This window comes from Labeo rohita, chromosome 7 (genome assembly GCF_022985175.1).
Source record: "Labeo rohita strain BAU-BD-2019 chromosome 7, IGBB_LRoh.1.0, whole genome shotgun sequence".
Classification (NCBI taxonomy): Eukaryota; Metazoa; Chordata; class Actinopteri; order Cypriniformes; family Cyprinidae; genus Labeo; species Labeo rohita.
Window position 1 is genome coordinate 7,717,798 of NC_066875.1, and position 10,025 is coordinate 7,727,822.

Below are 10,025 nucleotides of genomic sequence, written 5' to 3' on the forward strand. Positions count from 1 at the left end.
ATAAACATTAAATGGTGGTTGTCATAAAAACGTGATGGATATATTAATGCATAAATTATCTGAAGAAATGGTAAAAATGATAATGAATAGCCTATGTTATATGATGCATGTATTTAGCAAATTGCTCCTTTATCGAGTTCATTTTTTTAGCTGACTACCAAGTGTATGGTTATCACATAAGTTTTTTTTTTTTCTGAGATAATCGTGATGTAACGTGACATTGTTTACAAGCTGACGTCCTTGCGTGGTTGAAACACAGAAATTACATGAGACAAGATAAGGAATATGGTTAAGTTGTACTCTCTTTTAACCTTCAAATGTTTATATTATTAAAGCGGAAACGATCACTTCACACGTACGTTGCGCTGTGGCTTCTCTTGAACTGAGGTGCTACAGCTATCTGTCACCACATTAAACAGTGCCAAAACGGTATTTATTGTTTGAATACTGTAATACAATGGACATAATTTGAAATCTGAGACTTTGTTTCATATGAAAAGTAGCAAAGCCCAAAGCTTTTTGCGATTTATTGGATTAAAATCAAGAAATCAATATTTTTACCCAGCCCTATCTCCTATATCGTACTGTATAGAAACATATATGGCATAAATGAATAAATAATTAGCAATTAGTCTCCAGTGCAGCTCCATTTGGAAAAAGTACCACATTTGTAGATGAACTCAATTATGCTGACGCTTTTGAAATTGCTTAGCTTTTCACTGCAACACAGTCTGTTTTCCAGGGAACAACACATCTTGAAATAATTTTTTTTTTACATATCACTAAGACTCTGCTCCCCTCGACTTCATCATTATCTTTGACCTATTTTTCACCAGCTGACACTTGATCCAGGTGACCTAACAGATCCAGGGTGCCTTGACACCCAATTAAACCTGCTATGTAACACCCTGATCGCCCCACGCCATCAGCGGCCCACATTCGATTATGTTCTGGCACAATCTGTTCTCTTTACAGTTATAGGTCAGACTGACGCCTGCTTCTATTCACGCCAGTAATTTACATCGTGAAACGTGAAGCTTACAGACAAGTATAGAAGGACACTGATAATGTGACAAGTCTGTGACAAATGGATTATGGGAACTGAATGCCTTACGGTAATAAGAAGCACTGGAGCCTGACCTTCTCTGCATTTACAAATCAAGCACCTCCATGATATTTCTGTCAGAAACTGTAAGTCAAATGAAACTTGAACTTAATATTAATAAATGACACCTATAATTGTACTGCTAGTGGTATAGGAATTTTTTAAGCAAGCTAATTTTCAACTTTCATCGGGGGTACATTAAATGTTTGGAAAAACTCCCACAGACTTGCAGAAGACTGATGTTTTTCCAGAATATCATAGAGACTTGGAAGAGGGCTGGCAAGATGTGCTGGCAACCACATAGAATACATTTGCAACTGGATAGCAATGGCAATGCCCTGGAAACCACCCAAAAAATAAGCATGCATCATGGCGGTGCATCTCGAATGAGCAAGAACCAATCATATTTGCTGAAAAAACAAAGCCAAATTAAGTTAATAAAATTGTTTTACGAAGTAAGCATGCAGTCAAAGTTTCAAAAGTTAACCTCTTGAACTTTCAACAGGTGGGTAAAATGTATGTACGTATTTTTCGATTACATACAATAATAGTTAGTATAAAGTTATAATAGTGCTCTGAAAAACAAATGCTAAATCAGATGATCAAATCAACCACAAGATCATCAAGATGATGTAGGTTACATGAGCAGAGAGGAAACCAAAGGCAGAGCATGTGAATATCAGGTCGTAGAGGAAAGCAAACAAGCAGAAGTTCACAAAAGCGGCAGTGAATGTAGGTCAGTTGAGTAGGTCTGCTCACTTACAGGATGTTATTATCCTTATTAAAAGACAGGAAAAGGTCTGATGTGATTTGTGTTGATTATGGTTTTCATGAACAAAATGACTACATATAGAGAGTCATTTGGTATTTCAAAACATCTGACCTATTTACCCCACAGTCCATGATCAAAATATTTCAGAGGAAGATCGTACGATGTTCTCAAATCAAAGGTATTATAATAATGATGATCGTGCGGATCACAACCCACGGTTTGGAACGCATGTGACCCGCAGATTAACTTGTTTTTAAAACTTTTAGATTACAGTGTTTCCCCTGCCATTATATTAGGGGGGCGCGGGTTTCTTGCCATACTGTTCTTGTAATAAAGAGAAAGCAAATTACATTTGACTCCTCCCCTTTTTTGCTGATCCGAAAAATGGTCCGATCCAAAAACCGTGAGTGATCCGAACCGTGAGTTTTGTAATCCATTGCACCACTAGTTTTGAAAGAGTTCACTGTTTATGGATGTCCAAAACACAGCTTTAAGCAATAGCTCAACTAAAAAGAAAAATTCTGTCATCATTTACTTTTAAAGTATACAAATTTTCATTTTCCCGAAAAAAAAATGACCGATCTTTTCGCTAGATAAGACCCTTCTTCCTTGGCTGGGATTGTTTAGAGCCCTTTGAAGCTGCATTTAAACTACATTTTGGAAGTTCAAAATCAGGGCACCAATGAAGTCCATTATATGGAGAAAAACCATAATTTCTTCACCACTGAAGACAGAAAGACATGAACATCTTGGATGACAAGGGGGTGAGTAAATTGTTTGTAAATTGTTGTTCTGGAAGTGGACTTCTCCTTTAACTACTTTTCTACCTTTTCCTTTAACGCGAAGTAATCCTATGGGTGAGACTTCTGGTTCATTAGCCCCTGTAGTGAAATAACGAGAACAGCACCACAAACCACTGTGTTTATAATTAGAATAATACATTGCATATACACCAATTTGTGATATTAAGCAGCGATACAAGCTGTTTTGTACAGCTAAAAAAGCTGGACGCGGATGAGACCAGAAGCCAGACCCATAAAATTTACAAATGGCTGCGCCGGCTCCCACAAGAAGAAAAAGGTGGATTGATCCAAAATTATCTATAATAAAGGTAAGTATTTATTTATTTATTTTTTTTGATGAACATATAAGGAGATATTTAGCTGAACGTCCATGCTGCTCTTTTCCATACATTCAAAGTAAATGCTTAGGGTGAATCTCAAAATAAATAAATAAATAAATCTCATTTCAATTGCATTGCGACATTATTCTTTACAGGGGCTCCCAAACCATCTTGTCAATGGAAAAAACATTTAGTACTATTTTTCTATAATTTTGCAATATTAATTTCAAATAAAATAGCTTATATTGCTATTGCTGAGACATCAAGACATAGAGAACAATGGAAATACTTTTAAGGGTGTTCACACATTTGTCTTCACTTTCAAACATTCAAACCCTTTTGTGACATTTTGTTTTGATGGAATGTTGGTAAAATGCTGTAAATTATCTACAAAAAGTTAAAAATTATGCGAATGTCAATGTAAATAAAGTGAACCTAGAGCATATTACATACCCAAATACCCCATTAATCTTACAGTATACTTGCAGAAAAATTATCTCACAGTGTAAAAGCAATCTCTTTTTTAGGGCCCAAGCACCAAACTTTGCACACACCCCAAAAGTGGTGAAAATTTACATCTGATATGGGTTTCAGAAGTGGGTGTGTTAAAATGGCTCAATAGCGCCACCTACAAACATCCTCTCTAACTATGTTACAGATACATGTACGAAATTTGGTAGACACATGTAACACACCAATACCAACAAAAAAGTTCTCGGTACGAAGTCTAAAACCCAACAGGAAGTCTGTTATTTTGAATTTTCTCTGCAAGTTTTGTGCCGTTTTTGCTATTTTTTTTTGTTTTTGCATTTAAACAAACTACTCCTAGCGATTTAAACAAATCAACATCAAATTTGGTCAGTGTAATCTAAAGCCCTTTGTGACATTAAATTGCTAAGATCTTTAATTTTTGTTAAAGGGCATGTCCGTGGTGGCCGTGGTGGATTATAATTTAGGCATACAATGTACAATCTGCAACAAAATTCACGTTTGATAAAAGTCCTGGCCTAAACACAAGCCTATAACCATATTTACTTATTGCCATAGCGCCACCTGCTGGCAACAGGAAGTGGCATGTTTTACGCTCTAATGAACTCCTCATAGAAATTTTATGACATCAACATTATATTTGGTCAGTCTACTCTAAACAGAATATACTCTGAATAGAAGGTGTTGTAGCTCAGCCATACAATATCCGATGATGCACCAAACTTCACATGTTCGATAAGAGTCCTGGCATGAACACATCTAAAAGCCAAAATTCTGTAATAATCATAGCGCCACCTGCTGGCAACAGGAAATGACTCAAACATACCATTCAATCTGCACAAAACCTTATTTGTTTGATAAAAGTGCTGGCCTGAAGACTTCTTCTACATGCCAATATCCAGTTATAATCATAGCGCCACCACCTGGTAGCAGGACATTTGGCACATATAAATGACTTTGACGTATTTCTTCTATATGTACCACTTTAAATGCAAATTGCCCACCATTGGCTGTTTTCCTAAAGCCACCGGGTGGTGGTGAGCCCAGGTACAAGGGCCCTTTCAATGTTGCTTGCAGCTTTTATTTTTCTTTTTTCTTTTCTTTTTACCTATTTGTTGCATTCACTCAGAAACTTATGTTTTCAAGCTCAAAAAAAGCAACATAAAAATAGTCCATACTCTATTTGATGTCCCAACTCATATGATGCCATGAAACAGCTTTGCATGAGAAACAGACTGACATTTAATTAATTAATCATTCAAAAATCATTCAGTGACTTGAGGGTGAGTAAGTAATAACAGATTTCATTGCTGGATGAACTATCCCTTCAAATTCGTTGGGGACATGAATTCCACATACTGTTTCCAAATATCCTAGAGCACATACCTCAGAAAACAGCTGTCTCTTCTCCACAGCTCTGGCTTCTGCGGAAATACACAAAACAGGCACTGAACCTGAGAGAGCACAGGCCGTAGACAGAGGCAGGGACAGGGTGAAAAACAAAACAAAAAAGAGCGTATGAACATCAGGAGAGCAGCATTGTTCCACCAAACTGCTGTTCTGATTGTATGAGGAGTCACTGGTAGTATCATCTGTTGTGATGAGTAATGTCTGTGACTGCAGGGACAGCAGATGGGATCTGTGCACATGCTGTACAGCTAGCAGAGGATCATGGGAGGACAGAGGCTCTGAGTTGGGATGGACACACTGCAAGCTGCTTAACCGTACCGCTGCCACCCAGAGCAGAAGTGCAGCGACGTCACCTACACAGCGTGAAGCCCGTCAGACAGGTGTCTTAGTGTGCTCTGATTCAGCACAGCCTTGCATATAATCAGGTGTTTCACAGCATGAGAACCAGGCTGATTACTGAAGCTGAGTAAGATTTATCAGTGAAGATGAAGGGGAAGACTTTTTACTGTGTGTCTATCTTTACCCAGATCTTTCTCACAGAAGACTTCCTGTCATGCTGTTACTGTACACTACTACAGAAATAATTAGACACAACTGAGCATATGTTTTCCATGATCTTTAATTCATAAAATTCTTAATTTAAATTCTTAATTCTGAAATAGGATCTTAGATTTTTGATCTAAAGCCTTAATGATAAAATATTCAAAATTACTTTTGAAAACAAATATAAATTGTGTGTATGAAGTTTTTAGGTAAGTTTTCATTTGTATAACATTTTTGTTTTTAGCCACTTATCTTTATTTTATTATTATTATTATTATTTTGTATTATTTATTTTTCAGAAATGCATGTTTTATTCTGCAATGGTGCATTATATGGATTACAGGAAAGACAACTATTTTACTATATAACTACAATAATCTTTTTCATATGAATACTGTTCTGTAAATTTTACTCGTCATAGAAAAAAATTGCAGTTATTACTGCAGTTTCCACAAAAATATTAAGCAGCACAACTGTTTTCATTGATAATAATAGTACATGTTTCTTGAGCAGCAAGTCAGCAATTAGAATAATTTCTATTAATGATGCTGAAAATTCATCATAGCCGTCACAGGAATAAATAATATTTTAAAATAGATTTAAAAAGAAATAGTTTATATAAACTAGAAGAGTGCTGTCAAACGATTAATCACATCCAAAATGAAAGTTTTTGTTTACATAGTATCTGTTTGTACTGTGTATGTTTATTATGTATATATAAATACACACACATGCATGTATATATTTAATATATTTATATATAATACTAATTTCATGAATGTAAATATATACATGTAAATATTTTCAAAATATATACTGTATGTCTATTTATTTATATATACATAATAAATATACACAGTACACACAAACATGCACATATATTATGTAAACAAAAAATTCTTATTTTAGATGCAATTAATTGTGATTAATCACTTTAGAATATTACAGTTTTCATGTATTTTTAAAATCAAATAAATGCAGCCTTGATGAGCATGAGATATTTCTTTAAAAAAAAACAATTAAAAATCTTACTGACCCCACATTTTGAAACAGAACAGTGTAAAACAGTGTTTTCTAAAAAAAATTGAAATATTAGTATCAAAGACAAAAATTGATAATCTGTATTATTACCAGAGTCTTAAATTAAGCAGATTTAATTTTAACATTCTGATTTTGACTTGCATTCACACAGAAGGCAATGTGACGACAAAGCTCAGAGTGAAAGTATACAGTACCACAGGTTTTTGGACATGTTCTATAGTAAAACCATGGTATTCTTTGAAGTACCTCTGAGTACAACCATAAATAGAGTATAAACAAAAACCACTGTACCAGGGTATTGCCATTGTTTTGATGTTGAGGTGAGGTTCAAAACGGGTTGCCTTTCTCTAGATAATCATTATCCAGCAGCTTTATTTTAAACTTCTACATGTCTGCCCTGAACATGTCCATATATTATTGTGCCAACAAAAACATCATGTCCCTTCTGGAAAACATGTTTCTCACATTCTTTTTTTCCCAGTTAGTTCCTTGTCACAGAATATCATAACGAAAGCATAATAAAATGGTCATACAAAATACAAACACACCCAGGTGTAAAGGTAAACACCTTTACTGCACGCAGATACTCCAAACACTGTGGATGTAGGTTTTGTTGACATGAATTACTGGTTTTGCTTTAGAATGTTACATTGGAAATCAAGATGTGTACTAACATAGTTCCACTTTTTTATTATTGTACAGTTTTGGAAACTACTAAAAAAAGTTTTTCTTAAAAATATCTCTCTTAAAAATACAGTAACCATGATGTCCAAAAATTGCAGTGTGCACCTATAATGCCCCACAATGCTGTGCACACCTATAATGCACAGTTCACCTGTAAGTACTACAAATTTTAGCAATTTTTTCCTGTGCCAAAGATGTCTAAAAATACTGCATGCATTTATGATCCTAAAAAATAACTCATGCACCTATATGATGCTTAAAGATGCTTGAATACACATATAATGCCCAAAACAACTGCCTAAAATCTTGAATGTCATGCCCAAATATGCTACACACACAAGTGAAAGTTAAAAATGCAACCATGTTGCCCCAAACAACTGTATGCACATATGATGCCTGATGAGTGAAGTTTAGTTGTTATGCCTTTACTTTGACAGAGCTGATGAAGCTCACTGAGTAACAGTAAAAAACATCTTTCAACAAAATGTCAGTTGCTTACAACTGAACACACGCACAGTGGTTCTCAAATAGTTTGCTTTAATATTTTACATTGAGAGGCATGAGAGTAAATTTCTAAGTTTTAATATGTTTAACATTTTTGTTTTGTAGTAACTATATTATTATAGTTATTAATACTTTTACTCAGCAAGAGTGCAAAAGTGACAAGAATTATGATGAAGAAGAAAAGAGCACCATTTCCACAAAAACATTCCACGATGAGGAATTAATTATTATTATTATTATTATATTAAAAACAAGAAATTATTAAAATTTTTCATGTGCCAGTTATGTCCAAAAACACTGCATGTATTTATGATTCACAAAATAATGCACATACCTCACTGCTAGCTCAAAAATGTTGAATGCACCTACAGCATGATGAATCTCTACATACACCTCTGAATCTCTACTGATTTTGCTTTATATTTTACATCGGACATTAAAAAGCGAGCTAACAGAGTTCCAAAATGCCTAAAAATGCTACCTACCTGGTGGCAGCTACCTAAAAATCATACTTGTTCCTCACTGTGATGACCCAATGATCTCCAGAAATGTTCCTCAAGCCATTAAAGGTTAAAATTCAACTATGATGTCCAAAGCGTTCACGCACCTGATGCGTAATGATGCTCAAAGTGATCCTGAATGATGAAAAATGAGCGAATAATGCTATAGTTTGTTCCCTAGTTAGCCACCTAGCTGGATTCGAGATACAGCTTCTGTGTTTACCTTAGGAAAAGGGCATGAGAGCGTACAGTGTCCTGCCACACCGCACCGGGACGTGTCGCGCATGCACTCACTAACGCTACGGGTCGTACTCATATTTGAGCTTCACAGTACAACTGAAACACGTGCATCGTAATGTGTTTACTCGTAAACACCATTATATTTTCATCAGAAATATGACACCGTCACTGTAATCAGCGTTATGATTCCAAAGTAGCACACTGACTTCTTACCCCGAGACGGTGACCTCATATAACCTGACATGGATTTAAAAGAAAAGTGCGAGTGTCAAGCAAATTCAATGTTTCTGTAATACCACTATTGTAAGCACCGTGACAGACATGTTATATTTTAAAAAGGTGGAAAATGACATTGCCCCATACCCGATCGTGATCTTTAAAAACTTAAATGTATTTCGCGGTGACTAACGTTAGGGAAGTATTGAACCAGGCGTACTACATATAAACACCATACAGCACATTTCAACATGTTTATAAATCAAACAAGTCTTACTTACATAAAGAAGGCAGAAAAGCACATGTATAACCAGGCGAATATGGACGGCGCTAGGCAGTATCAGTATACATTCTCTATGACCTACTTTCCTCTCGCTCTGATAACTAAAGGACCACTAACCTACTTATTGAGCCAATGGCGTTACGATGCAGACTAAGCGATGACTCCCTTGTCCAATCAGAAAACGCTTGACACGTCTAAGAGCCAATAGGAAAACACGGGGAATACGCGTAGCCAATAGAATTCGCCAAAATATAGCAGCTTTATAACGACAGTAAACAAAGGGCTGGTGGTGGATTCCGAAACAACGCTACCTAACGTTTGTGCGTGTGTCAGGCTAATTATTAGGAATTATTTTAAACACAAAGGGCTCTTAAGGTCAGGCATGCGGTTGTCGTTTTACAGTTCACAAGTAATGCTTACTTGAGAGTAATGTGAGTCATTCCAAATGCTTTGAAATGCTTTCTTTTTTGTCCCTCATGAATACATGTGAACATTGAGACTAATAATGAAACACTCGCACTAACTTTTCATATCTATTTTTATGTAGGCAAATGTGATATTGTGTTATATTGTGTTATATTATATATATATATATATATATATATATATATGTGTGTGTGTGTGTGTGTGTGTGTGTATGTATGTATATAATGAATTAATGTGTGTGTGTGTGTGTGTGTGTATATATGTATAATGTACAGTTATATAATGCTGCTGCTACTACTACTACTACTAATAATAATAATGATTATGATAATAATAATAATAACAACAACATATATATATGTGAATTAATTCCATATATTAGATTTGAGTGCAGGTAATATGCAGATTTCTAAAAAGATGTTGTGCTTTGCCTCTGCGGCATCATAATTCCCATTATTAAAATAATGCACAGTTATATAATGCTGCTACTACTACTACTACTACTAATAATAATAATAATAATGATTATGATAATAATAATAACAACAACAACATATATATATATATATATATATATATATATATATATGTGTGTGTGTGTGTGTGTGTGTGTGTGTGTATATATATATATATATATATATATATATATATATATATATATAATGAATTAATTCCATATATTAGATTTG

The 10,025-nt window shown here is 34.8% G+C and overlaps 1 protein-coding gene across 4 annotated transcripts in view; it reads right to left on the minus strand.

Annotated features, from left to right (window-relative positions):
- The window catches only part of bmal1b (basic helix-loop-helix ARNT like 1b), a 30,991-nt gene extending 21,982 nt beyond the window's left edge, over positions 1-9,009 (minus strand). For 2 of the 4 annotated variants that reach the window (XM_051114616.1, XM_051114613.1), the window contains exon 1: positions 8,909-9,009. The gene's annotated coding sequence lies outside the window, so the exon portion shown is untranslated. Of the gene's footprint in view, positions 1-4,875; positions 4,944-8,908 lie in introns of all 4 variants that reach the window. The other 2 variants (XM_051114615.1, XM_051114614.1) reach the window with 2 other exon arrangements.
- Positions 9,010-10,025: the final 1,016 nt, after the last annotated feature.